Source organism: Malaclemys terrapin, chromosome 8, assembly GCF_027887155.1.
Source record: "Malaclemys terrapin pileata isolate rMalTer1 chromosome 8, rMalTer1.hap1, whole genome shotgun sequence".
NCBI lineage: Eukaryota > Metazoa > Chordata > Testudines > Emydidae > Malaclemys > Malaclemys terrapin.
This window is the reverse complement of record NC_071512.1, coordinates 24,066,430-24,088,224: the sequence shown is the minus strand read 5'-3', so window position 1 is coordinate 24,088,224 and position 21,795 is coordinate 24,066,430. Positions and strand designations below refer to the sequence as shown.

At 40.3% G+C, this 21,795-nt stretch overlaps 1 protein-coding gene and 1 long non-coding RNA gene across 6 annotated transcripts in view; one reads left to right on the top strand and one right to left on the bottom strand.

Annotated features, from left to right (window-relative positions):
* GABRB2 (gamma-aminobutyric acid type A receptor subunit beta2) overlaps window positions 1-21,795 on the top strand; it is a 284,019-nt gene that overhangs the window by 94,101 nt on the left and 168,123 nt on the right. The window lies entirely within an intron of this gene.
* LOC128842195 (uncharacterized) lies at window positions 19,853-21,432 on the bottom strand. Its single transcript, XR_008445949.1, has 2 exons — window positions 21,013-21,432; window positions 19,853-20,175 (listed from the first exon to the last, which is right to left on the bottom strand). It is a non-coding gene; the product is annotated as an uncharacterized LOC128842195 (long non-coding RNA).

Here is a 21,795-nt window from a genome sequence, read left to right as displayed (position 1 = left end):
AAAAACCTGAGACGTGTCCCTCAAGCTCTTTCTCATATGTGTATTCCTATAGCTATCAATGGGAAACGAGTAACGATCTGCACAATCAGGGCCAGAAATTCCAATTAAAAATTGTTTTATCTTGTGTATTTTGCAAATATTCTGTATTTAATGGTATGAACTACAGTTTATTGTTAAATACCAAGGAACACATCCTGTTGCAAATCAGGTGACGAACTGCCCTTAAATATTGACTTCCTTACGAACTGATACCTGCTGAAATGTTCGTGTCATCTTCTGCTTAAAATAGGGAATAGTTCAATACCACATTAAATGTGAAATCACAAATCCACTGTCTCTAAAAGTACATATTAAAATATTTTAATATTTTAGCGATGTGAAAACATGTATAAAGTGTCATCACAAACAGAAATCAGCAATCATAAAAGTGCTAGGTATGGCAGAAAATGGTTTGTATTGCTCAATGTTGTTATTGTAAGAGGAGAGCTGTAGCATTAGTTAGGGAGGAACAGGCTTTAAATCTATATTGGAACTATACTGCAGGTTTCAAACCAATTTAGTTTGTTGTTTTATAAGTGACATGGGAACTACCACTCTGGATTTGTGACTAAAAAGATGATTTGGTTTGACAGCAAAACAAAATAATGTTAGTTCTGAAGTGCACCAGATGGTTACAGATTTACATAGTTTCAAGAAGAGTCTAGATGAGTGCTGCTACACATTTTTGGATGATTATTCTTTTTAAAGTATTAGAGTTGTGGCACTGACACATTAGGTGCTTAGATCCTGTCATGGTACTACAGTGATGAGGGCCATGCAAATGCCTGGACAGTTACATATATTGAGGGTGAGATATTCAAACTACTCTGTGTGTTCGTAATCCTCAGTCGTGTGAGAAAATGTTACAATGTATCACAAGAAAATATTTTGGGTTTTGTCATAATAAGTAAAGTAAGAATTGGTTTGTACTTTACTCAACTCCAGTAGGCTTGAACTAAAGTAATTTTGCTGGTGTTTAAAACAGACAAAACTCTTTATCCTTATTTTGATGTATTTTCTGAGATTCAACAATTTGGATGAAGGAGATACAGTTATAAGGAGACAAGGTGGGTGAGGTAATATCTTTTATTGGATCAACTTCTGCTTGTGCTGGCTTGCTGCACCATGGATGAATTTCACCCAGTCTCAGAAAGAGGGAAACTGAGAGATCATTGGCATTTCAGCAAGGGGCTGATTGTGACAAGTACTGTACTTAAGTTTCACACTTTCAAGTTGGGAGAACTTCTCTGGATAAGGAAAACTGTTAACAATGACCTTTATATGTCACATGGAAATGTATCATAAGAGTCCCTTTTAATTTAAATTTCAACTACACTCTGTACTGCAGGATGAGACTACATAGGAAGGAAGCCATAGGATTCGGAGTGAGAAGCACTACTGTTCTCATAACAGCATGAGATGTGTCATAATCAAAGCCATTGAGTTGATGTATAAATGTGTGTGTTTCGTGCATGAACTAACCTGCTACCAACTAGTGGATTGCAAATTGATATGCTCTACTCACTGATTAACCTGTTGTGTGCTCATGCAGAAATACTGTATAAAACTTGTATGAACAAGAGGATAGAAATATATGGGGTGTTTGAGATTTTGCTTGTTCAACACCTGCTGAAGCCATGCTCTCATTTCAGTGATTTAAAAACTAATCATTTGAGAGAATAAACAAAATGGTGTTAGCTAGTCTCTTTGCCAAGCTGTTAAAATGAACATATTAAACAAAACTGACAACTGTATGGTGTAGGTGCAAAATCAATCAAATATATCAGTAGAATTTTTAACAGTGCTCGTCAGCATGACCTAACTCTGTTCCCATTACAGTCAATGGTAGTTTTGCCATTAATTTCAGTAGGAGCACTGTTAGGGCAATACTGAGCACTACTGAAAATATCCTCTGTAACATTTTATATAGTATAGTGTATTTGTGTTGTGTTGATGTGTGTACAAAATGGATTTTCTTTTAATATATTATGAGAGTTTTCCACTGCAGGTGTGAAAAATAAAATATTGTTAGTCTCTGTGTTAAAGTTAATTGGAGTTATTTTATGGAATGCAATTAAATTTGATTGATTTGAATGTGTGTTTACGTTCATTTCAGTGACTGGTGGCCACTTTTGAAAGTTTCATTACTTGGTTATGGATGCTTGAATATCAGAAGGTATACACGGGCAGTGAATATATGTTAAAATAATATGAAAAAGCAAGAAAAATCAGAAATAAAGTTAAAAACTGGACTGATTATGGTCCATTTTTATCAATACAGACACTATTAGTACAATGAGTTTTTAACTTCAAGGGAGGTCTAGGTTGGACATTAGGAAAAAGTTCCTAACTGTCAGGGTGGTTAAACACTGGAACAAATTGCCTAGGGAGGTTGTGGAATCTCCGTCTCTGGAGATATTTAAGAGTAGGTTAGATAAATGTCTATCAGGGATGGTCTAGACAGTATTTGGTCCTGCCATGCGGGCAGGGGACTGGACTCAATGACCTCTCAAGGTCCCTTCCAGTCCTATAATCTATGAATCTATGAATGAAGTCTTCAGACTGATGGTTTTGATTCAACACATTCTGGAAAGGACTAGTGCAGGCTTTACATGTCTTTATTAATCCAGTTATTCTGTTTCTTTGACTTTTAAAATGCTGTAGATTATGAAACAGTCGTACATGTTTCTGTGCAGTTTATATTTGGTAATTTCATGTGGGCAATTTAAACAAAAGCTTTTATTTTCATCCTCACAAATATGCACCAGAAGCCTGACCATGGCTCGAACTCTCCCTTATCAAGGTACCCAATGAGGGAAGAGAGATTTCGAAGAAAGATTTGGAAAGGCTCCATGATTCCTGTTTCTGACCTGTGAATTAGTTGGCTTTCTGCATCCTCTTCTAGTCCTCTGTCAGAAACCAAGAAAAGAATGCAAAAATGCATTCATGATGCTGGAATGGGCTTGATATAAGAACCTAGAGAGATAGAAATGGAATTTCTTGAGTCCCCAAATTCTATGATCTTTTTTATAGAGCAAGTGCAGTTCATGGTGCCAAAATGAGACACTTTGATATTCACCAAACATATAAAGTAATTGAGAAATGGTAATTAACTCAGCCTCAAGTGACGAGGGAGAGGAAGATGTAAACCTTCTGAGTGTTTGATTTATCTTGAATGACAACTGTTCTTGAACACACACAACTGGAGATTTGTTTTCCTTCACTATTAAAGAATAACCTGGTTAGACTAATTTGGGTCTAATTCTGAGAAAATCCCTAAGGGTAGAAAAGTGATTAATGGGCTAAAGATGGACTTTGTTTTCAACTCCATACTCTGTAACATCAGAGGTGTTGATGCATCTCACACAGTACCACCGCAGAGACATTAAATAAATACTTGGACTGCTAAGTAGAGAGAAGAAGGAAAACTTGGGCTAATTAAGAAAATCTAATTGGTGGAAGGGGTAACTTGAAACCGACAGTGCTAGTGGATTTCATACAAGACTCCAAATGTTAGACTGATGGAGCAGTTATGTGAGTTAAAATGTTCCAGTGGCTTTCAGCAAAATCACCTTTCTGAAAGTTTGATTAAAGAGAAAATGGTTTTGGAAGAAATGAGAGAATGTCTGGAGATGTCAGCTGGATTCAGGAGTGAATATGCTAAGACTGGATCGAAAAGATGTCATTCTTCATGCATAATTTCATATATTTAGGTGCTGTACTTGTAGAATCAACATCTGTCTTTAGAAATAGTTATTTGAGAAGGATAAAGGGAAAAAGGCAATAAGATTGACGCCATTGTCACTGCTATTTTCTTACTATAGGCATGACCTCCTAAAGCTTGCACATGCTAAAAGTCAAGAATAATGAAGAAACTAATGACTTCCTGGTTTTGTCTTTTTTTCTACTTGAGCTAGATGCCTTGAGCTGGAGGATGGAAATTAATGCTTTCTAGAAGTCTTTTACTGCAGAGGAAGCAGAACCTGCCACTTAAAAAAAACAAACAAACAAGAAAACCCCCCAAAACAGAGCTAAAGAGCAGGCATGATTGCAGTGTTCTCATCTGCTAGCGCTATGATCAACGTTCGGTTGAAAAGATTGAAGAGAGACAATTTCCCGTGTCTCTGAGAATGAGGACGACCCAATTGTCATTATATCTTCTTTGATATGTACATTGTTATGAAATACAACATTTTATTGGAGTATTTAATCTATATCACATCAAACTCCTGATCAAGTGTCTGCTTTTCATTCTCTGTAATAGCTTGTCCAAGATGACGTGTTAATGGTCTAATACAGGTTGAATGTAATTGGGAGAAGCTGGATATAAATTAGATGCTAGAGTTGGCTGGAAATTTTTCAAATAAAAAATATGGCGAAAAAGAGTAAAATGTATTTTGATTCTCTCCACATTTTCTGATCAGCTGTGCTACTGTGTTTATGCTTCAGTTTCTGATGTGTGCTGAGCCACCACCTGTCCTGCTCCAAAATGGCAGGATTTGCACGTAGATACGCTCCTGCAATTTTCCAGAAAAGTATATTTTTAATTTCAAAATAATATTTTAGTTTTCATTGCTGGAGAAATCAGGAGATGACCAGATGAGTTTTACATATCGTTACGGACTGGGCTGATGAACCAGCCATAAGATTTCTTTTGATTTAAGGGAAGTAGCTCTCTGAGGTTGATGCAGATCATTTACAGACCAAATGAGTGATAAACTAATCTTGGATTGTCTTATTTCTACTTTTGTAGGTTCTCTAACACAGTTCTGAATTCAGTGTCTTCTGCCCAATTTTTGTATTGCTTTTTGGGTAGTTGCAAAAATAACTCAGAGAGATTTCTTAAGAGAAGAGGCTGGTTTTGCTGTAGATTTTGAATCTTAAAAGTTTGTGGCAGATGGGGTCAGATAGTCCCAGGTGTTCCCTCCAAGGATTTTTAAAAAAATGAAAATAGATGCAATTGGAATTTGTGCTAATGCTCAATAAATAAATCTTCTCTCTCTTGTTCCAATCAGTCATTTTTAGTTTCCCTTTTTTGGCTTTTATCAGAGGAATTGAGCTTCCATCTTGCTCCTGACGTTCCCCAATTGCTGAATCAACCCTTGTGGAGGCAGCACTTCCAGTCTGATTTAGAAGTTATAGATGCTGTTCATGATGCTGTTCTATTTACCTTTCCCTCAATTTTTTTCTCCCTGTTCTTGCTTCCCTTCTGGTCTGTCCTGTTGTCTTTTTCCCCTTCTTCTTTTTCCTATAGTTGTTCTTTCTCGTCTAATTCCTGCATACCTTCTGCTGGACCCTGTGCTATCAACAGGGAAAAAGGAAGTACTGTATCTTAAATCAGCGCATCATTTCCTCCCTCCCCCCACACTGCATTCACCAGGCAGTATAAACACCATGTGAAGTCACAACAGTGGGACTGATGCAATGGCTGGTGTTTCATGTGGCAGTGACATCCCCCAGTTTTCAGTTTTTTGGTTAATCAGAGCTAACATTAAAGAGGAAGAGGAATAAAGAGTGATTCATTGGCTTGGGTACTAGCCTGGAATTTGAAAGATCCAAGTTCAGTTCCCCCCTTTGCCATATACTTCCTTTGTGACCTTGGGCAAGTCCCTTGGTCTCTTTTTGCCTCAGTTTCCCATCTTTAAAATAGGAATAATATTTCCTTATCCTCGCCAGCATGTTCTGAGGATAAACAGATTAAAATATTGGAGAGACAAGTTTGTCTCTGTCACCAGCAGAAGTTGATCCAATAAAAGATATTACCTCACCCACCTTGTCTCTGCAATATGCTTGGACCAACATGATTACAATAACACTGCATAGATTAAAATATTGTTAGATATTCAGATAATACTTATATGCCCCCATTACTTTAGTATCTCATTGTTTCCTTGTACTCCCACATCTGTCTGTATTTTTTGTTCTATGTATTTTTTGATAATTCTTAAGGTTAAAATGATTTCTCCTCTCCATATTAACAAAAGTGGAATGCACATCCCAGATAGAAACTATACATTTTTTCATAGAGTACAGTGAGATCTTAAAAGGTTTTACTGTTATGGGAGCAGATAATAAGGCTGTTACAACTATTAAAAACTGACATAACATGAGACTTAGATGAATTTCTTCTCAGAATTATGATGGAAGTAGCAAGGGAAATGGGAAGGCCTTTGGCTAAAATGTTTGATAGTTCAAAGTGCGTGGATTGTATCTGAGAACTGTAGAATGTTTAATATATTGTGTTTCCCACATTAAGAAAAGGATCAGGGGAAGATCTTGGGAACGATAAATCCACAAGCCAGACTTTAGCTCTGGGGAAGATATTGAAACACAGAGAGAGAGCCAAAATTGCAAAATATGATGAGATGAGATAGTTGAAAAAGTATATTCATATCTGGAAGAGGGCACCTGGTATTTTGATATTTGTTTTTATCCCAAATCAGGACAAAAAGTTGAAATACTAACATTTTCACAGAACAAAAAGTTCTACAAATTTCAATTAAAAAATGGGAAAAAAGAAAAATGTTGACACTTTTTGATCAAAACTAAGTGTTTTTGTTTTGAAAAATCTACTGGAAATAGCAACAAAGAGTCCTGTGGCACCTTATAGACTAACAGATTTATCGGAACATAAGCTTTCGTGGGTGAATACCCACTTCGTCAGATGCATGGAAATGAAATGTTTTGTTTCAAAATGTTGGTTCAAATGAAATATTTTGTTAAAAATGTCCTGAATAATTGTAATATGTCATGGAAATAGCATTTTTCTACCATTTTCACTAGCTCTAGTGACTAATAGCATTGTCAAGTGATAACCCAACATAAGTTTAGTAGCCAGTGTGAACTGCCATTTCCACTGACCATTGTTTCAGAATGACAATGACTCTTCCAGCGATTCACAGTAATGGTAATATTTCAAATGACATTTTTCATGAGATGAATGTAAAATGTTGAGGGATAAAGAACTTTCTGCTATTTTTGGGGAAAGTAACTACCCACACTTATTTCATTTATAAGACTTTCTGACTCTTAGTGCTCAATTAATTCTTTTTATTCTTTGTTTCCTATGGACTTCAAGCATACTGAGTTAGCACAATAGCTCACAATCTGTCTATTGAAATGTAGCCCAGTATTGTCCTGACAGGAAAGTTCACAGCAAGCTTAGAATAATAAGTGTGTTATGTCATCTTGCTTACCTCACTGGGCCCAAAGCAAAATTATCTTAGAACTCTGCCATATTTATTAGATGCTGGCATGCGTTGAGGGTTTTAAGCAGTCTGCAGAATACCTTTCATAACTGTTCTTTAGGGGTAGTGTGCCTTCCCTAATGCAGCACATTCTGTTGCACCAGTATTCAGGGGCATATTTACTGTTTGAAGTTTACACTGGCATAAAAGTGTATGTGGTGAGGAGACTAACCTTTCTGGCCATCATACATTTGCTACTGATACACCTTTGTTGCAACTGGTGTTGAGATTCAGGTTCTAGAACTAATGGAGCCTGCTTTCTGATGACCCTTTCTGAGAGGTAACTATCCTCATCATGGTTGAGCCCTGGCCTAATTCCAACATAGGTTGGGATATCATAAAACGCATACATAAGTCAAGGTATAATTAATGAGGGTGCAATGACTGTTAAATATTTAGTGTCTAGGCGCCTGCAGTAATTTTTTTGCAGATTTTTTTGCCCTGCAGGATAATCACATTCATTCTTTTTCATCTCGGTACATCAGTTATTCTCTTGGAAGTGCCACCATTAAGTGTATTCTCTTTGCTGAAGTGTTGGGTTGCTGTGCAAACTGGATTTCCTAGCAGCTTCCACAAGCTTGTCATCACTATGGAAGCAATCACATGTGCTTATTTAAAATTGTCTTTTTACTTTAATACTGTCAGCTCACTGCAGTGTCTGACAGTTAAGAGAGAATAAACCTAGCACAGACTGTTCCTGTGGGTTTTTTTCCCATCCTCACACTCTTCAACCCCCATTAAATCTCTACATACAGTTGGAAGATTCTACAGGTTATTTGTCTGAGTGTAGCTGAACCAGATATTTTGTGTCTATTCCCATAAGATGTGTATGTAAATAGGAAATAAACACATTAGTCTGAGGTGCAGTAGGTAATCTCTGGTGTATTAGACCATGATATATAAATGCTTATAAGGACATATCTGTAGGAGATTTGTGCTCTCTGGAGTACATTGCCTCTTTCAAGGCATCAGTTTGTCACTAACAGATTAATGAACCATTTTAGAGAACTTCTTGGGAATCAGCAGGGCAGAGAAGTAGAAGAATCCGTGAAAGTGTTTAATAGTAATGAACTGCTGCTGGTGTTGATTCACATGCAGTTGAAGAATGACATTAAAAATAACTGACAAATTGCAGTTGCCAAGATCCATTTCCTTTTTTAGATCCACATTCAATGCATTTGGTAAGGTGCTGAGGAGATATTAATTTAAAGGGACACCGTTAATTTTAGGTTTAGTATTCAGTTTTGTGTAAACACACATATACATCCAAACTCTGTGTTCGTGATTAATAATAATTAATAAATACTAATGACTCTGTTCTCCCCTCATGGTTACAGGTTGTGTAGGGAAAATATCCTCTCTGAGCTGCTGCTTGGAATTTCATACTCATTTTCCTGCCATGCATTTTCCACTTCTGTGGGGTTCCAGTACCCCAGTCCAAGTATTTTCCAATGCCAAGTTGAGCTTGTGGGATCTGAAGGAGGTAAGGAGCTCTAAGGATGCCCCACTTACCTCTGTTATGCTCAGTCTAATTAGCCTTTGTAGGAGTTACTCCTCCATGGGCTTCCCCTGCCATAGCTGTCCTTTGAAGCCATCCTTCCTTCTCCCACCCATAGACAGACATAAAGGGCAGCTCTACAGCGGTGACGGGAATGAAGCTGTAGGTGGCTGCCCTGTGCCACCCCTCACTCCTACCATACTCCTTGAAGTAGCTGGAATCCTGTGGAAGCCTTCTGTGGGGGGTTCTGTAGGATACGGAATACAGCAAATGAACTTCTGGTAATGCAGGCTCTCCTCTGTGTACATAAAACATGGCTCCAGTCTACATCCGATTCAAATAGTATTGTCAGGATAATCTCTATTTGAGACCTCAACTTTGTTTTTTGGAGATTATTATGATGTGACTGGGACTTGAGATGAGGAATAAGCAACAGAAATAAGTGTATTTTAAGGATTTAAAATTTATGCACATGCTTTTAGTTTTAAAGAATGGAACAGAAATAAAACCATAGTATCTGACACATGATCCAAGTTGTTTCTGATTTCATAACTTCCATGAGGCATCAGAGATTCTTTGAGGCCATTATAAGCTAATGGAATTAATTAAGCTAACTTTATTCCAGCTATATAGTACATTAGTAAAGGGAATATAATGAATGGTGATATTTTTATAGTTTTGAAATTAACTCTAAATCTTTGAACAATTTTTGTTTTTAAATGATTTTAAATATAATACTCTGAGGCCTGTGCATGATTTTTCTTTTATAATTAACATTTTTGTAGGGCGCTCACCCAGATAGGGCTGTATTCATTATTCAGTATTCATTGAATTCGTTCAAAACTCTGTCCTCAGCCTCTATCTCCTCATTTCCTCATCTGTAAAATGGGAGTAATCTTAGCAGTTGTACTATGCTTAGCATGTGAAAGCACTGCATAAACAATAATAGTTATCTCAGAGTGGTGATTTGAGGAGTAATTAATGTATTTGCAGGAAAGAGCTTTTGAAGTGCTTTGTGTACGACTAGCTGCAATATGTATTCATTATGGCGTGCCAACTTTTATTCTATATTGCTAAGGGCATTTTCACAACAGTAAATTGTGATGTCAAAAGCATAGGTTGGTAACTTAGATGGGAAATAAGCTAAAGAAACAGATGGATTCTGAAAACAATAATTCTGTAGTTGTTCCTAGACATACCAAAGTGTGTAAAAATAAAATAGAAAATGTCCTAGATCAGCAGAATTATTTTATAAAATAAATGGCTTTCAAAAATTTTCCAGGAGCATATTTTCTGCTGGTTAACTATCTTCTAGTTAATATTTCAGCATTTTACAGTAGTAGCTACTATTATGTTTGAGACCACTGCAGCTAATCTTAACAGTAGAAACAGTATTCAGATATCCTTTCTACAGTGAATCAAGGGTTAAGAATGGCAAAAGGGAAACCAGACTCTCAAAAGTATTTTAAACATGCTGTCCAAGTGATAGAAAATAAACCAAAAAATGGCTAAAATTTTCAAACTTGGTGCCTAAAATTAAGCACCAGAAATAAGTGGCCAGTTGATGCAGAGGATCTGAGCACCCAGACTTTGTTATGTTTCCGGATTATGGGTACTTTTAATTAAAGTTACAATTAAATGGAAACGACACTTTTCCCAAGCAGAGCTAAGAGTATTTTTTATTTAAAGAAAGGAAAAACAAGAATAGTAACACACACTTGAATACCCTTGCTTTAACTTTTTCACAGAGACAATGTTACTTGAAAGATTTTTTTTGAAGTAACAGTTTCACAGCCACCTCAGCTGTGATATGAAAATTATTTCACAAGTTGTGCTAGAATTAATAGTTCTGTCAGCTGTGTGAGAGTTGATAGAAAAGTTCAATCACGGAGATCAGAAAAGGGGGCTGAAAATTATTTTGAGAAAATGAGCATATTCCCCACCTAACATGGAGTGAATAAAGTAGATTTCACTGAACATGTGATATGTGTCTATAGCAGTGGTTCTCAACCAGGGATCCGGGGCTCGCTAGGAGGCTTCAAGCAGGTTTCAGGGAGTTCTCCAAGAAGGGCCAGCATTAGACTCGCTGGGGCCCAGGGCAGAAAGCTGAAGCCCTACCGCATGGGGCTGAAGCCCAGGTCCCTGAGCCCGGGACTGAAGCCTGAGCAATGTAGCTTCATGGGGCCTCTGGCATGGGGCCCAAGCAATTGTCCTGCTTGCTATTCCATAATGCCGACCCTGGCTTTTATATGCAGAAAACCAGTTATTGTGGCACAAGTGGGCCAGGGAGTTTTTATAGCATGTTGGGTGGAGGGGGGGTCTCAGAAAGAAAAGAGTTGAGAACCTCCGGTCTGTAGCACCATGCACATCATATAGATACAGAAGAACAGAAAGAAAGCTTTATTAAAGGAAATCCAGTCCAGGAAAATGAAGGAAGTCCACAACTGCACCTTGCATCTGAAGAAGTGAGGTTCTTACCCACGAAAGCTTATGCTCCCAGTACTTCTGTTAGTCTCAAAGGTGCCACAGGACCCTCTGTTGCTTTATATAAGCGGAGCATCCTGCTGATGATGTACGGTTCTGTTTTAAAGGTGGAGGGGAAAAATATACCAAAGGGCAGTAATCTGAAAAAAATAAACAAATTTAGGTAAATGTTGACACCCACAGCATATTATCTAATGTGGCTGGGGTGAAATTTGGATAAAAGGACTATGTTATCTTATGCAAGAGAATTATAATAAGAGAAATATATTAAATATATCATTTGGCTTTTGCTGGTTGGAGGATGTGCCAAGGATTAAATTCTTTTGTTATCCAAGACACTACTCCCTCTGCGCACTTCCTTTGGGAAAAGGGGGGCCAGATGGAGCAATTCAGTGGCACTTTTAAATTGGCCAGTGTGTTCATCTCTTAGTGACACACATCCTCCTCCCCCGTTTCTCTTGCTTGTATGCACTATAAGAGTCATCTGATGAAGATTATTTGAGGGCATGTATATACTACCCTATAGTTTGGATTATGGGGGTGTGAATAGCAGTGCTCACCAAAGTGCTGTAACTCCTGCGCTAGACCCCTCGAGTGCGAACTAAAAGTTCATGTTACCATCATATCTTTGAAGTCTCTCTACCTCTCTCTTCATTCTTCTGATTGCTGACACTACATTTTGCCACTTTCCTCTATCTCTGCTAGGAGGAGTGGCTTTCCTCTCTCGGAAGCCCTAATAGCTGTTTTCTCCTGCTTGGAGTGTGGAAAAGGGATATCTGGTGTTCTGGTCACAAAAAATGGCCAGTGTCCATAAGACTTGTCCTGGACACCAGGAATGTGGTTTAATGAGGTCACATCTTTAAGTAAAATATGAGAATGATCTAGCAATAACTCATAGGTCAGACTTCTGTAAATTATACCACCTTGGACAGGGCTGCTGTCAGGTCCCTTCTCCTACCCCCTCATTCTATCTAGTGGAAGATTACCATCAGCTCCCCACCTCATTAACCTAGTCGGAGCACCATTGTTGGTACCCCACTGTTCTGTCATATTGAGGGTTAAGGAAGAGGGGATTGTCTCCTTATTGTTACCAGTATTATGCGCTCCTACATTGCGGAGGGCAATATAAATAACTTAAGGCTGAGTGCTAATCACAGATAGTGATGGGTGAATACCCAAAAGTCTGGAAAGTTCCGTTTGGTTTGAGAAAGCATCCAAAAGTTCAGCTGTTTTTCCAGGCCTCTGGTCTGCAATATTGGGCAGGAAACCTTAACAGCAACATCATTCCTTCCATATTTCTAGTTGGTGCAGAAATATACTATACTCTATTATACCATTGTTGTTTTCATAAGAGCTCCTATATTTTAGTTATGGTGAAAACAGCTTCTACAGCACAGACACTAAGATTTGCTGTATTTTATTGAGTGCATCTGTGCTGTGAAAATTGTTCTGCAGAAACATCTCCACTCCATCACTAATTCAGAAGGCTAGATAGCTTTATATTTTAGGGGAAATATTAGCAAAATAATCTGCTTAATTAAACAAACAAAAAAGCCATTACCAGCTTCCTGCCAAACAAAAATACAGCAAAATTAGTTGCTCTGAAAAGAAAAATCATTTTATATAATACCGAAATAGTGTTTTTCTCTAGAAATGAGTGTTCAGCCTGTCCATTTGAAAGCGAGGGTGCAAAGGATAGAAGTTGGCTAGAGTGCTACTTGGCTCAATGAACACTAAAGAAACCGGTTAAACAAAACTTCCAGTCAGCTCTTTTTGTTTGTTTGTTTTTTAAACTGCTGAGCAAGTTAGGATTACACAACCAATTCTCACTGAAGAGAACATTTTGCTGTTCATTTTAGCTCCTATAAGGGAAATTCTGCTTCAATGTGCAGGATGCGCCACTTGGAATGTAGCTGTTGCCATGTGTTATATGATGTTGTTGCACGTATTTCTAGAGTGTGCATCACTTTGTCACTAGAAAGGCATCAAGGTTCAATGTACTATCCTGAAGCCTTAAAAATGCTACCTTTCTTGCAGGAGGGGCGTGTCATTTGAACAGGAACTCATTGTTATGCAGTGGAAATTTCCTTGTGGGATAGATGGAATTGAACATCACCCACATAATAAGCAAACACATTGTGACTGCCATTGCCACACTGAGATGTTTAGGTACAGAGATGGAGAAAATCCTAGCTAGTAGACTGAATGCCAGATAGAGCTAGGAACCTCCATTTAGTGTGGACAAAGAGATATATTCTGCAGTACATTTCATTGTAGCCTAGTCTCATATGTATTTCTGGCAATAGTGAATTTTAGAGGTGAGGACCTGCTGAGAATGCTCTGCCTCCAGCACCTGCAAGTTTCACTCTTATATTAAGCAGTCCTGATGAGCCATGCTGGGTCAGAAAGGAACAAGCAATCTGTTACATAAGTTAAGTCTAAACCAGTTAGGACTTTGTAAATGGCAATTGAAACCTTGAATTGATGGCCAATGCTGGGCGATGAGTGCAGCTGTCATGTGGTTTCAACAATTTGCTTCTCTGAAGTCAGGCAACTGCATTCTGTAAAAGCCAAAGCTTCCTCGAGCCCTTCAAAATAAGTCCAGGTAACCTGGCGTAACAGTAAAAAGTCATGGGTAAACTTGGTCTGTATCTGAAACAAAATGATCTTCTGGTCTGCCACATATAAGAGAGATGTCTGTCTGTCTGTGTCTCTCTCTCTCTCTCTCTCTGTTGCAATCTGGGACTTGAAAGGTACATAGACTGCAAACCACTTGACAGTAAATGGCCAGACAGCCATAAGTGAGCCAGTGCTTATAGATTTTATGAGCCATCATCATCTCCATTTTCTCTGGATTGATCTTTAGGCCATTTGATTTTCATTCAAGTCCCGATTGCTGCTAGAGTGAAGCATAGAGTGGAGAATTTGAAGTCTGTTACATATGGTCTGATGGAAAGAAGACAGAGACAAAGCCAATCAGTATATTGGCATACATAGTGATGGCAACAAGCTCACCATTAGTTTCACACACATCTTAAATTAAGGGTATGAAAAGATTGCATCCTAGCAAGGCAATGTTTTGATGGATACCTGGGGCGTCATCCCGTAGCTCTTCTTCATGCAAAGTTTTGCAATATGCAACATTTAATTAAAAAAATATTATTTTGCTATTTTTAAATAAATACCTATCAATCTTTCTCATTGAATTAATTTTTCTAAAAAGCTATTATGGTTATCTAGAAGTCAACTTTTAAGAAAAATATGCTTTTCAATTTAGTGTTGCTTAGAAGTATAAACTTGACCACTTTAAGCATTCAATTTTTTTCTTTGGTTTCTTTACAATAAAAAATCTCATTAGGAATTTAGTGTTAGGTTTACTTATTAGAAAATCAGTCATTGAAACAAACAAAATCACAGGAGTACACATCTCAGTGTTCATATAGGAACCAATTCAGCTAAACACTGGAGCACATTAAGTGCTTGCTTAAAGGTAACATGGTCCTAAGTGCTTTGCTGAATTGGGGCAACAGGCTACGACTATGACTGGATGAAAAAAGGAACACGTTTTTCATGAACTTTTTTGCAAAAAAAATTATCATTTTTGACCAGCTCTAGGCAATTATTACACCGTCGCAGTTTATGCTTTCTTCTTGTCCTTGAAATTTCTTTATATGCCACAGGTTTCCCTAATATTTCATTAAAAATGTCAATAAGGACTTCAAGACACATTCAGCATCTCCTGTTCTCTTCCTTTAGATCATCACCAAAAGTGGCTTTTGCCAACAAATGTCTTTTCTTTTGTAAAAAGCTGCTTGTAGCTCTTTCCAGTTCTACAAGATCACATATTGTAACCACCACAAATAAACAACATGTTTTTCATAGTCTAGAGTAATTAGAACAAGTGGTCCTTCAGTCACAGCCTGTTAATGTTGAATTCCAAACTCAAATACTGTTTCTATTCTCTGACTTTAGCTCTCATCGGGAATTTTGTTATTGTAGAATTGAATAACCAGTAAGTAACCTGTGAATCCAGAGTTCCTCCAACATCTTTGGCAGTTGGCCTTATAGCCAATTTTGTGATACACAACTGGTGGGTTAAAATTCATAGTCAAAAAATTAGATACCCAAAGGGTTAGACTTTACATTTGGGTATCTCATGTGGATTGCTGACACTTTTTAGAGCACTTTGTAAACATGAATGTACTAATAGATTTTACAGTGAAACATGATGATGTTGTCTAAGGCAGAAATTTTTTTTGTTAAAATAATTGTCATACTGTTTAAAGAAAATGTACTAAATTAATGTTAATACTTTAATAATTTTAATTAATATTTTAAATAATTAATTTAATTAATATTAATGCCCAGACCTGAGCTCTGTGAATCTCAAAAGTTTGTCTCTTTCACCAGCAGAGGTCGGACCAATAAAAGATATTAACTCACACACCTTAACTCTCTGTTAATACTTCGCATTCACACACTGTCTTTCATCTGAGAACCTTGCAACATTTTATGAAGATGACTAACCTCTTTGAACAATTGGGAAAACTGTGAGGCATTGAGAGGTTTACTGACTTGCCCAAAGTCTCACAGTGAGTCAGTAGCAGATCTTGATTTCCATGCTCTTGACCACATTCAATGTACTTGATCACATTGCCTCTTGGTGTCAGGTGGCAACAAATCAGGGAAGTAAATGGCATTGTGGGTATGCTGCACATGCTTTTTGATTAGAATGATACACACATTGCTAGCCTGTGGTTAAGTGTGATGTCATGGTTCTGCCTGGGTGATTTGTTTGAGCGTAAAATCAAGTGTGTCTCCTGCTTAATTAATTGGCACGAGAGAAAATGCTCCAGCCCTAATTGCATGATATTGCAGGGCATAAAGGCAAAGAGTATTGTATTGCCCAGTTATATATAATTCAGTGTAAGTATAATTCCATAGAAACAATGTAAATATTTGATACTGAAAGCATTGAGGAAGGAGGCATTAACTAGTGGTCACACAGTCTTGACACTGTAATGTAGCCTCTTACCCACAGACTTCCTGTCATCAGTGGGAATTGAACCAAGGGCTTTTTGGCCCCCCAAGGGATCTGAACCAGTAGAACTGCAATTATTTGTTAGCCAGTTGGGCTGGACTTGTGCCTTTGGTACCGAGTGTCCAGGGTTCAAACCCATCTGATAACTATGCTGTTTATGTTCACAGCTAACATTCTTCATGTAAGTCTGTTTCAACACTCAGTAATGTGTGGTCCTTAGTGGTGTGCTGCCTTAGGTAGATGCCTCTTGCCTGTTTTTTTCCCCGTGCTTGCGATATGGGATATTTGTGGTACATATTTTCTGGACTAATCCCTCATGGAATAAACATGTGGGTTACATGTTGGAATCTGTGACTTTCAGAAGAATCATAAATGTGCTTCAGACCATGCAATTCCAATTTAGGAAAATGATGAGTTACCTTTTAGGAAGTTTGTTGTGTGTTTCAAATCCAGTGCAGGGGAAGAGGCTTTGAAAGACCAAAGATGTTCAAATCTAGCTCTATCAAAGGATTTAGATATTGGCTGAACACTGACCATGTGTATTTGAACTAGAGGGTCACTGACAAATATTAGTACCTTTTAAAATGACATGAATTGGTAGAATTTATGTTGACATTTGCTTTGGAATATCCATTGGCACAGAGCCATTACATTGACAATACTCTCTACTCTTGTATAGGTCACTGTTAGTCTCTCTAAAGCTTCAAGGTCATGCTTTGTACTGTTTTCTCTTACCCTCAGCCCCAAATGAGTAGTTCCGATCAACAGGGATACTCCAATTCTTGGCCTTCAAAGGAGGTCAGGGACTGGAAAGGATTCTCAGTGGTAAGTCCTCTGCTATAGAGTTCATTCCTGAAAGAAATCTGTCAGAGCCTCACCATGCAAGGCATTGCATTTAGCCATATGAAATGGAAATCCATCAACTTCATGAAAAACCTCGTACAGATACAGACAGACATCCCATTTTTTCATGTTCTCTGTATAATATATACATCTTCCTACTATATTTTCCACTGCATGCATCTGATGAAGTGGGCTTTAGCCCATGAAAGCTTATGCTCAAATAAATTTGTTAGTCTCTAAGGTGCCACAAGTACTCCTGTTCTTTCTGTATCTTTCGCGTCTCATTGTATGATGCACCTCTTTGGGTTCTGTATTTGTTTTTTCTGTGACATTGGGTGGTGACACATACTGGCTAGTCCTCTGAGGAAACTGGCCTCTTGTCTGTTAAATTGCCAGCTATGTCTGCTGAAGGAGTGGGATGATGCAAATTGTTTGCTCCATAAGTAAATGTATTTTTAGTTTTCTTTTATGAATAGCACTTTAATATGTCAGTGATAGGGCCCCTTATAAATGCATGTAATAAATAAATTATAGCATGCGGCAAAGTTCAGCTTCAAACATTTTCCAAAAGAGAGCATCTGGCCTTAAATATGTCACGGTGGGGACTGAAATAAACTTTTTATTTTTACAAGTTAGGGATAACCAGGAAACCTGTGAGAGATGGACCTAAACCAAGCTACAGATGAGTTCTTCTTCGAGAGATGTCCCTGTGGGTGCTCCACTACAGGTGTTGGTGCGTCCCTGCGCCTTCGCCCGGAGATTTTTGCAGCAGTACTCATAGCGGCCACGCATGCTCAGAATCTGCCCCCCCGCTGTGACTCTAGGGTAATAGAACGCATGCGTGGCCGGTCTCCTCAGTTCCTTCTCAACCGTCTCCGGCCTGAGACGGAGCTCAGCAGACTCATTAGAGAATCCTTCACTATTGCCTTAATTATCCTTTAGAAACCAGTTTTTTCTGTCAGTTTTCTCTGTTAAAATAGTTACTTACCCAGTTTATCTTAAAAAAATTTTCCTGTCAGCCGCGGCTATGCGGGGCTCCACCGGTTTCAAGCGCTGTGCTATTTGTAAGGAAGCTATCCCGTCATCGGACGGGCACTCAAAGTGTATAAAATGTTTGGGGGAAGCTCACATTCCCCAAAAATGTGCCCACTGCTGTAAACTCAGCTCCAGGGCACGGAAAGACAGGGAGCTTAAACTCAAACTGCTCCTGCTTCAAAAATCTATCGGGTCAGTTTCAGACCCAGGCATTGAAGCCGGCTCCGCTACCCGACACAGCCCCCCCCCCTCAAAAAAGCTCAAGAAGTCTACGAAAAAGGGGCACCTTTCCTCACCGAGCAAGACTATGAGGCATAAAGTTTCTCCAGGCAGATCAACGATCTCTCTGCCTGTGATTCCTCGCCTCAGCAATTTTCACGAGCCAGGCTCCTCCGGAACAGCGCAAAAGCCGCCTGAGGCTTCAGCGCCGCCGAGAAGCTCCGGTGCCGAGGCATCAGGCTTCCAGTTGCCTGCCTCAGGGACGGCACCGTTCGGCACCGCGAATGAGATGGTGCCGACATTCTACAGCACGCCTCACCCGAGGCAGCCCGACATTTCTCGCCCGGCACCGACCGCGGCACCGACGCCTGCGGGGCATTCTGACACACAGATCACAGCCAGAAGCCCCGATCGCAGGAATGCTCTTGTGCAGCAGCCTCTGTCGGCTCAGCTTTCATCTCCCGCAGGAGCTGCTTTCACTCATTTTACCCAGACAGCTGATCTGCTAGTATCACCTACCTTGCAGTCTCCGCTCATGAATGCATATTCTGTTTCGATGCCTGAGTCAGGATCTGAGCAGTTTTCCTCCAGTGAGGAGGAAGCAGATCCACAGGGAGTTTTTTCCCCATATCATGACTCCCAGCCCCGGACCCAGAGCAATAAGGGCTATGGAAATACTACCTCATCCCACTCTCAGGACCCTGCCCCTTGGGGGATGAACCCCTGGATGGCACCACCTATGCCCTACCCGCCACCATGGCAATACTGGACACCATGGACATCATACCCTCGGGAACACATGCCCCGTGGCCATTCGACCAGGCGCAACACTAATCCAGTGCCGTCTCCTAATGCATATGCTAGTGACACGAGACGCCTGGCAACACAGCCACGTTCCCAGGATAAACCTAGCCCTTCTCCTGGTCCAACAGATCCGGAGTTAGCACCGGAGGAAGCATTACTTCCCCTTCCTCCCACTCCCTCTGATGAATATACAAAATTCCAGGACCTCTTTAAGAGAGTTGCTAGTGACCTGAACATTAACTTGGAAGTGGTTCCCGAACAACAGCATGAGCTAACGAACATCCTACAGCCCCCTTCTTCCTCCAGAGTGGCACTTCCAATTAATGCAGCCCTTTTAGAACCCGCTAAGTCCATCTGGCAGACTCCAGCGACAAGCCTACCTACCTGCAAGCAAGCGGACAAGAAGTATTTTATTTCTCCAAAGGACTCTGAATTCCTTTTTACCCACCCAGCACCAAACTCATTGGTAGTGGACGCTGCGAACCAGAGGGCCAGACAACAGTATTCTCGTTCTGCCCCACCTAACAAGGATAGCAAACGACTGGACCTGTTTGGTCGCAAGGTCTATGCATCCTCCACCCTCCAATTTCGCATAGCTAATTATACTGCAGTCCTGGCAAAATACGACCATAAAAACTATAATAAGTTAATGGACTTTATTGATGACATTCCAGAACAAAGAAAACAACAGTTCAGAGCTATAGTTTCTGAGGGCCAAGCCATTTCACGCACCGCTCTCCAAGCAGCCCTCGATGTAGCCAACACAGCGGCAAGATCTACCGCTACAGCGATAGTCATGCGACGGGGCTCATGGCTCTCCTCTTCCTTTTTTCCTCGCGAAGTTCAGAACACAATTGAAGATCTTCCCTTCGACGGTGACAAACTCTTTGCTGCTAACACGAATGAAGTGCTTCATTCAATGAAAGACTCCAGAACAACCCTCCGGTCTTTAGGTCTCCAGACACCTACGGCAAGAAGACGACAATATCGATACCAACCATACCACCGGCCACGTTATCCCGCATTTACACAACCTTCCCATAGACCGCAGGAACAGCAACAGCCGCAACGTCCACGACCAAGATTCCAGCGACGTCGCCCAAACTCTACAGGGGCGCCTCAACCCCCACCAGCTAATAGGCAGATTTGAAAACTTGGTCGAGGGTTTAGAAAGCAATGCCCTCACTTCAGCCGGCACACCAATCTTTGGACACCGCCTACGACCTTTTTTCCAACAATGGAGGAAGATTACCTCCGACAAGTGGGTCTTAGAGGTAGTTACAATTGGATACGTCATCCCCTTCCTCTCCTTACCTCCCACCCACCCACCCTCCCCGTCCCTCTTCAGGGACCCTTCTCACGAGCAGCTACTCCTCCAAGAGGTGCAACATCTCCTTCATCTGGGAGCAGTAGAAATCGTGCCAGAGCGACACAGAGGGAAGGGTTTTTACTCCCATTATTTCTTAACGGAGAAGAAAAATGGGGGATGGCGACCAATCCTCGATCTCAGGCGGCTCAACAGATTCATCAAAAAGCAAAAGTTCAAGATGGTGACCCTCAATACCATAATCCCAGCGCTGGAGCAGGGCGACTGGTTTTCTGCCCTCGACCTACAAAATGCCTATTTCCACGTCACTATACATCCGGCCCACAGACGTTTCCTCCGATTTACCCTTGGTTCCACACATTTCCAATACAGGGTACTCCCCTTCGGACTATCTACAGCCCCCCGTGCTTTTTCCAAACTTCTAGCTGCAGTCACTGCTCACCTCAGGAGACAAGGGGTAATAATATTTCCGTACCTCGACGATTGCCTCCTCAAAGCTTCAACATTCGACGAGGCGCTCCGGTTCACACGACTCACAGTCGAGTGCTCTCTTTCTCTCGGCCTACAAATAAACAGAGACAAATCCACATTACGCCCCACCCAGCACCTTCAGTTCATAGGCGCAGACCTCGACTCTCGGACCGGGCTAGCATCGCTCCCACCCGATCGCTACAATTCCATAAAACAACTGACCACAACTATTCGCAACAGCCCTCAGGTAACTGCCCGAGACTGCCTGCAACTACTAGGTCACATGGCCTCATGCACTTTTGTCGTCCAGAATGCACGCCTACACATGAGGTGCTTCCAAGCGTGGCTGGCAACGGTTTACAAACCGAATATGCATTCTTTAAACAAGACTCTCTCCCTGCCTACTCCAGTCAAAGACTCGCTACGTTGGTGGACCATCCACTCCAACCTTTGTTCTGGAGTCCCGTTTCTTCAACAGGCTCCATCACGCATTCTGACCACCGATGCATCTATGACAGGGTGGGGTGCACATATGTCTCATCACACAGTACAGGGACTATGGTCACCAACCGAGACCTCCCTGCACATAAATGTACTAGAACTTCGAGCCATTCGCAACGCGTGCCGTCACTTCCTGCCACTAATCAAACATCATCACGTACGCATAATGACGGACAACATTGCTTGCATGTTTTACGTAAACAGGCAGGGCAGAGCTCGTTCCCATTCGCTGTGCACAGAGGCTATGAAGCTCTGGAATTGGTGCATTGTGAACAACATCCGGGTA